This window comes from Montipora foliosa, chromosome 12, assembly GCF_036669935.1.
Source record: "Montipora foliosa isolate CH-2021 chromosome 12, ASM3666993v2, whole genome shotgun sequence".
Lineage (NCBI taxonomy): Eukaryota > Metazoa > Cnidaria > Anthozoa > Scleractinia > Acroporidae > Montipora > Montipora foliosa.
This window is the reverse complement of record NC_090880.1, coordinates 17834816-17842315: the sequence shown is the minus strand read 5'-3', so window position 1 is coordinate 17842315 and position 7500 is coordinate 17834816. Positions and strand designations below refer to the sequence as shown.

General features: G+C 40.6%; 1 long non-coding RNA gene across 1 annotated transcript in view; it reads right to left on the bottom strand.

Annotated features, from left to right (window-relative positions):
* The window catches only part of LOC137979668 (uncharacterized), a 4098-nt gene extending 1211 nt beyond the window's left edge, over positions 1–2887 (bottom strand). The window contains exons 1-2 of the long non-coding RNA XR_011118380.1: positions 2757–2887; positions 989–1024 (exon numbers count right to left, since the gene is read on the bottom strand). This is a non-coding gene — a long non-coding RNA (uncharacterized lncRNA). The remainder of the gene's footprint in view (positions 1–988; positions 1025–2756) is intronic.
* Positions 2888–7500: the final 4613 nt, after the last annotated feature.

Sequence of the window (7500 nt, the reverse complement as noted above, 5' to 3'; positions counted from 1 at the left end):
TTAAATTCAAAAGAATATTTTATTTTGAACGAGGCAACATAATTATTCTAAAGAAGTGCATTTACTCAAGAATTATTTGTTCTTCACTTTAGAATTAATATAAAGAAGTTTTGTCCCACCGCTGTTGGTAAATACTATTGGAATGACCTACATCTTTCTGTTGGTAGTATTTCAGCCAAACTTCTTTTTTAAAAAGGCACTTTACAAATATATAATATGGAACTTAGTTGATTGCAGTCATGGTGTGTGTGTATGTGTGTGTGTGTATGCTTGTGTGTGTGTTTGCGTTTTTGTGCTCGAAAAATGATACATTGGTAGAAGATATTTCAAGGGCCTTAACTAGTCTTACTATATTGTGCCCTTTTCTATCTGTGTTTCTCCTTTCTTATAGCCTAATATTCTGTAACTTAATGAATGGAGAAAAAAAATAAAGTAACTAAACAAGGGCTAATTTGCAAACAAACCAAATAAAACTAATATGGTGGCCATTTTGGAATAAAGTGTAGAACGAACCCTGCAATCCGCTTGGTTCTTGACGCTGTTCGGATTTTCCTATCGCGCCAACAACCAATCAGATTCCAGGATTCATTACACTGCCCTATTGGAGAAAAAGTTATTTGCAGGCTCCGACCCCGAAGCGAAAACTATACGGTTTCAGAGAAAGAAGAGCGAATGAAAGGTTCACATGTGTGTGCTCACATTGTCATCTAAACCTAAATTTTGGCAATTTTTAAAGTCGTCGTTAATTTAAGTACCGCACAAATATGAGCTACAATGCATGCCATATGTGCAATATGATATTTTTCCTGTTTTAACCAGAAATATCAGTGATTTGTGGCATTGTCGTTGCCCTACCCGTCGTCGTTTCATAAACTCCATACTATTAAATTTTCCCGTCGTTAAAAGCAAATTTTGGTGGAGTGGAGGTTCCCTTTGCGAGTGATGTTGAGTCTTTTGCCACTTCTCTTAGAAAATAATGCGTACTTACCATTAAAAAACAGCTCGAAATGTAATAAGATCCGATCTGTAGAGGACAACAATGTATAGTTAACCAAACGCTATCCTATCCGCGAAAGAAAGGTCAGGTGGCTGGCCATTTACAAACGCAACCGAAGGCTTTTGAAGTCTTTACACTGTTCTTTACACTGACGTCCACATTACTCTGGTACAGTGCCCGAACCCTTGCCCATTCCCTCCCCTTCCAATCAACGTTGATCCCAAAGCTTATGACATTCTACCACATTCAATAATGGATGACAGGGAACGGGGGTGGGGAGGGAAGGTGGGGTTGGGGAGCGAGGATGAGTAGACCATTTTCGATTCATAAGCAACGTGGTTTGTTTTAGAAGATTGCGCGAACGTTGCGTGGGCGTCCATGGTAATTTGTCTAAGATAGTAGATGTTGTCATAAGGGGAGGGGGACGAGGTTGAACAGCGCTTTGCGAGCACTTTAATCATTAGACCACGCTCTTTCTAGATCAAGCTCAGTTTAGAATTAACAATATATATTACCAAGTATTCCTTACAGTTATACAAATACGATACTCCGTGCCTTGCTTTTCCGAATTTCGCCTTTATGAACGAGGCTACCGAGCCTACGATGTACACCAATACAACACAATACAACACAACACATAATTGACCACTCCATCCTCTCCCCCATAGGGGCTTTTCAAAGCCAATGGAACACGATCATCGAATCGACAGTGCAGAACAACAACAATTAGTGTTAACGTCCCCAACTGGAAAGCCGCAAACTAGTTGGGTATTTACAAGTGCAACCGACAACATGAACTAGGGACTACCAAGATCAAATTCATCCTTTCGTAAGAAAGGGTCTTCAACCCAAAATCTACGGATCTCAAGACAAGCACTATAACCACTGGGCCACTATATACTCCTTATCCTGCAAGACTAAAAAGTCTTACTTGTAATGATATCTGCGAGTCTTAATTGCAAATATCATTATCAAGGCAGCACATTCTCTTCAGTTATTGATTTATTGAGTTTAACTCACGACCGCACATACGATACTCCGATGCTCAACCAACTGAGCCAACCTATCAGCGGTCAGACATTGTGCATCGTGGCCAAAAAATGCACAATATACCTTTGTTTACGTCACATAAGTACAATACAACACATACATAACTGACCACTCCCCATAGGGGCTTTTCAGGGCCAATTAAACGTAAACATTGAAGCAGAACAAAACAACAACGTTAAGAATCCCAACTAGCCGGGAAAAAATAGAGTTGGCTATCCACCAGTGCGGCGAAAGGTTGCACCAGTGACTATACCAGGATCCAATTCAAGGGGCGGCCAGAGCGGGTCTTGAACCCGGGATGTCCGGATATCAAGGCAAGTGCAAAATGAAATTATAGAAAAATATGGAGGACGTGTGAATCAAATCCAAGTGGGGTACTGTTTGTTCGCTCCTGCAGCCCGTCTCTCGAACGTCACGATGCTGTATCTTAATACGAAGAGATTTGAAGCCATCAGCCCTTACAATCATTTTGCTTTTTTGTTCCCGTGAAAACATTTTGAAAGACCAGTTTCTCAAAACAAGCGGATCATATGGCTTTTCGGGACCGAACAGTCATCGGGCTTTTCAAGAAACGGGCCAACCTCTTTCCCAAGGTTTCTCTTCCTTGAGGGGGAGAGAAGAAGGAAAGAAGAAAGAGGCTGAGAACGAGGCTAGAAACGGGCACCTGGTGAGGAGCTCCAGTATTGAGCTTTGTTTCTTTCTTAATTACCTAAGAACCAGGCCAAAGTAAACGAGAATGGGAATAGCACAACGTCAAAAAGACACCATATGTTGAGAAATAACCAAAGCCCAGGTCTGGTTATTTTCCATTTCACACCAATAGGAGTGTACCACCTTTCGTTCATGATACTTTCAACAATGGGATGATCAAAAAACTGCAAGAAAAAACAATTCTTAAAAAGACGATTTGGTTTTTCAAGAGAAAATTAGGTTTACAAAGGGAGATGACAGCTCTGGCCCTTGGGAAATTTGAATTTTAGTAAGTTGTATTTAGATGGAATACAAACAGAAGATTGTTTCCACAAACGGTCGCATAGGCAGATATGTCAAATTTAAGAAAAATGTATAGCAGTGTTCCTCCAAGGAGACAGTACTGTGGTTGCGTCATTAATACAGACTCATGCACTTGCGGCTTGATAACAGAAGGAGTCACAATTAATATTGTCAAAATGCGGACCGACACGAAACCGGTAAGTGGCGCATTTATATTTTTCCTCTTTCTTTTTGTCACCAACTTTCGTTCCGGCTTTTCGGAGCATACATCAAGCTTAGCAAATGCAGTAAGCAATTTAAAATCGTTTTCAAGTGTCATGTTTCTTGAAAGTGTGTTTTCAAACACATTTTGCATCGTAAAAGGAATTCTTGTCACAAAACAAAGAGACAAACAATCAAAACGAAAAAGCAAGCAGAACTCCCGAATTGAAAGCCGCGGTTAAAATAAAACACGAAAAATCGTGAACTCGGGAAGACCTAAGGAAATTGCAAACGGGCATTCTTTATTCGGGCGATTGGGCTTGACATCCCCGATATCCTCAGAATGGCTTCAAAAGATTGAGTTACCATGTGGTTAACCTGCGGCAGGCGATTATTACTAGCAATAAGTGTAATTATAACTAATTGATAATACAATTATTTTTTTTTTCCTAGGAGGAATCGGGGCCGCCCCTGAGGTTTTGAGAGGTCACGTGAGTCCGATCACAGGTTGGAATTAAAAAACAATTAATGTCACTAAATTGTAAAATTGAAGAAGACGTTACCTTTTTCTGCTGGAGTTTAATTGCGGTATCCAAGACAACGTCTAATTCAGGATTCATTGAGAAAAACCGACGAATACGGAGACATTCATATTTTAGGGGGTCTAAAAAACGAAGTGTAAACTCTTCCACTTGATCGGCGAGCGCACTAAAGTCAGATTTATCTGGTTCGCTTTTTGACGCCCGCTCTCGGAGTTTCTCGGTCACCTAAAAAAAAGAAAAAAAAACCTTAAATCGAAACATGAACAAAATAATTAGATAAAACGAAAGTGAAGGCCCTTGAGAGACTAGGCCGAGTCGGGGACGATGACAGTCACCCCACCCTGAATACTGCTCTGCCCTGAAATCACCATCTGCGGCCTCAAGGCATAGTTTACTTAGCAACGAATTGTAGAGAAGATACAAAAATGCCGAAGGAAGATAAAGTACGGAACGAAAAAGGAACTAAGCACGTGAGAGAGAGCTCACAAGCGGATGACAAAGTCCAACCCTCCATTTGGAAAGGCTCGTTAACATGGAAGAAAAGTTAATTATGCTAGTAAAAATAGTCCTGGGACTCGCCGGTTACCTGCGTAGCCACCAATGTGGACCAAAGATATTATGATATGTCAAAGTGGATTGAAACCAGCGAAAAATGCAGAACGAAAACATCTTCGAAATCTCATAAATATTCTTGCTCTTTGGCCATCTCAACTTTCAAAAACATAAAACAAACGTCGGCTTCAAACATAATGATAAAGCGCATTTTACTCTTGACTTAACGATTTGTATGCTACAACATAGATCTTGTACAACATACAACATACAACATACATCATACAGCCGTTTACTTCTGAAGATGTATGTTGTAGCATACGAAACGTCAAGTCAAAAGCAAAATGCACTTTATCAATATGTTTGTAGCCGCTGTTTGTTTTAACTTCCAAACCTTTTACCACCTGAACACGAAAAGCGTTGCCTGTGTAATAACTACAGTTGATGTAGTATGGCCGTGTAGCCGTGTCGAGCCACAGAAAGCGCGCGAAAAATGAAGCCTCGTTTATGTTTAGGTGACTTAACCTGTGTTGAGCTTGCAATCCAATCGAAAACCAGTACCTGGTCAGCGGTCAACTCCAAAAAGACAACCAGATGACCTCGGTGAGTTCTAAGCTTGAGCCAGCGATTTGGTCACGTGATACTGGTCACCGTATAACTTGTTTTGGCAGGTGTCAATTGATCAAAACATGGATGTCCAATATCAAAGATGTATGCTGTAAACTAGCATAATACTAAAAGTTAAAAAAGTTTTACAAACTCGGAGCTAAAAGTTAAAACTTATGAAATATTTCGTCCGTTTTTCAACCGGACTTCATCAGTCAATGATGTGAATGTTAAAAAGATGAATTTTAAAAAGGTTTTTTAACGCCTCTTGGGGGTTAGAATTGTGTCATAGATGGCTGCTAATTCGTAACCATTGTCTCTGTTTAACGCCGGTTTCGTAAGTTTAATTTGAATAGCTTCTTTTATCCTGCGTTTGAAGGTGTAACTTCGGTTGATAGTACTTTTGTCTTATTTGAGTCCACCGAGTGGCCCTCCAGGCGACAATGCTCGTGAATAGCTGATGAACTTCTTGATTGGTGTTCTTTTACCCTGATTTCCAGAGAGCGGGCCGTTTCGCCAACGTACTCCTTCTTACACTTCTCACAATGGATCTGGTACACAGTACCGCATTTCTTGAGATTGACAGTTGTGTCCTTGACACGTACCAATTGTGATCTTAGAGAATTGACGGGTTTATGAATAAGTGTAACCTCATGTGACTTGAGAGCTCTTTGCAGGCGTTCCGAGATTCCTTTGATGTATGGCGTTGATGCATAGATTTCTGTACAGAAATGAAATGAAATGAAATCAACTCATATCAAATCATACGTTGGTTTTTAGCAGAGATGAAATCTGGATTACCCGGAGAAAAACCTCTTGGCAGCAGGCATCTTGAAACAGTTGCACTATTGTTGTAAATAAATAAAGTTTAAAAAAAGCTCAAAACACTTCAATTTGTTACGCCCTTTTCTTGCTTTTCCGCCCTTCCGTCCCCCACCCCCACCCTCCCAAAAAAACCAAAAAAACAATATATATATATATATATATATATATATATATATATAGCTCTTTGGCATTACAAAGCTTTTGCTTTCATGTCCAAATTGAGCACTCTACTAGGATGAGTCATTGCCGCTAGCAATTGCACATGCTCACTAGCTCGCTAGTTTGAGCACTCTGGCATGACTTGGATGTACCACATGCGTGGGACATCTGGGGTGGCTTTTATAGCTCAACCTCCATCCTAGACGTCAGCACTGCACTGATGAGGCCCAAAGGCCGAAACAGTACTGTCTGCAGTTAGATATAGCTCTTTGGCATTACAAAGCTTTTGCTTTCATGTCCAAATTGAGCACTCTACTAGGGTGAGTCATTGCCGCTAGCAATTGCGCATGCTCACTAGCTCGCTAGTTTGAGCACTCTGGCATGACTTGGATGTACCACATGCGTTGGACATTTGGGGTGGCTTTATAGCTCAACCTCCATCCTAGACGTCAGCACTGCACTGATGAGGCCCAGAAGGCCGAAACGGTACTGTCTGCAGTTAGTTAGATATATATATATATCGAAACAACTGCTTAGTGAGTCTCTCAGGCCAACAAAGGTTTCACCAAGTCAGGAGGATCTGCAAGATTCCTAGTCCAAACCTCACGACATGAACGACTGTAGTGAGCAAAAAAGGAAGCGAGGACGGACAATTCTGACGTTAAAAAGTTAAAAAATTGAAAATTTACTAAAACGTTTCGGTCAAAGACCTTCTTCAGTTATGACAACTTTGAATAAAACGAAACATAAATAAGATTTAGGCGCTAACCAATTACACATACCAAGTGACAGCTGTCAAAAAAAGAGAAAAAATGTTCTCAGGATTAATAATTGTCACGCCGCACATTAGCTAAAAATAACTCAAGTTTCTGGTACCTTGACGTCGGTGGTTTCCATTTCCTATCTTTTCGGAACCTGAGGTAACTGGCTGGAAACTGCAGGGTTGTCATCGTTTCGCTATCCATAAAGAAAGCTGCCGTTCTAAGTCGGGCTTCAAAGATTTCCAAATCGTCCATAAACGCTCTGCCAATTGATGTCTTTAGGCGTTGGACAAAAAGATGGTCCTTTCTTGAGCAAGTTAACCTTGTCTACATCTATGGGCGCCCTCGAAAGGTTAACAGGGTCTAACTGGTGTAGTGGGTCCACAGTGATAGAATTGGGCACTCTGCTATAGCTATTGGCTATCCCTAGCATCCCTAGGCATGCTAGGGATAACCTCTCTAAAAAAGAACGGACTGCCTTAAAGAATTAAAAAATGACTCTGAAGTAGTCATTCGTATACAGGATAAACGGCTCTAGATTTGTATTAATTTGAATGTAAAACGAATACGAGGAAAAAATGTTTGGTCAACTCAATAACCAGTTGCATTATAAACCTTTGCAGTTGGATCCTACCGCTAAGCATTTGGCATTAGTAGGCAATTGGTGTTCTAAATGGCTCGGAAAAAGGTGAGATCTCTCCTGAAAATAGCGAAGTGGGTATTGAATAAAGAATCGAAACCAGGAGTTGCTTTTTGGAAATATCAAAACCCATAAAACCGGCAACCGCTTAGACTCATTACATCTTGTTGTGGC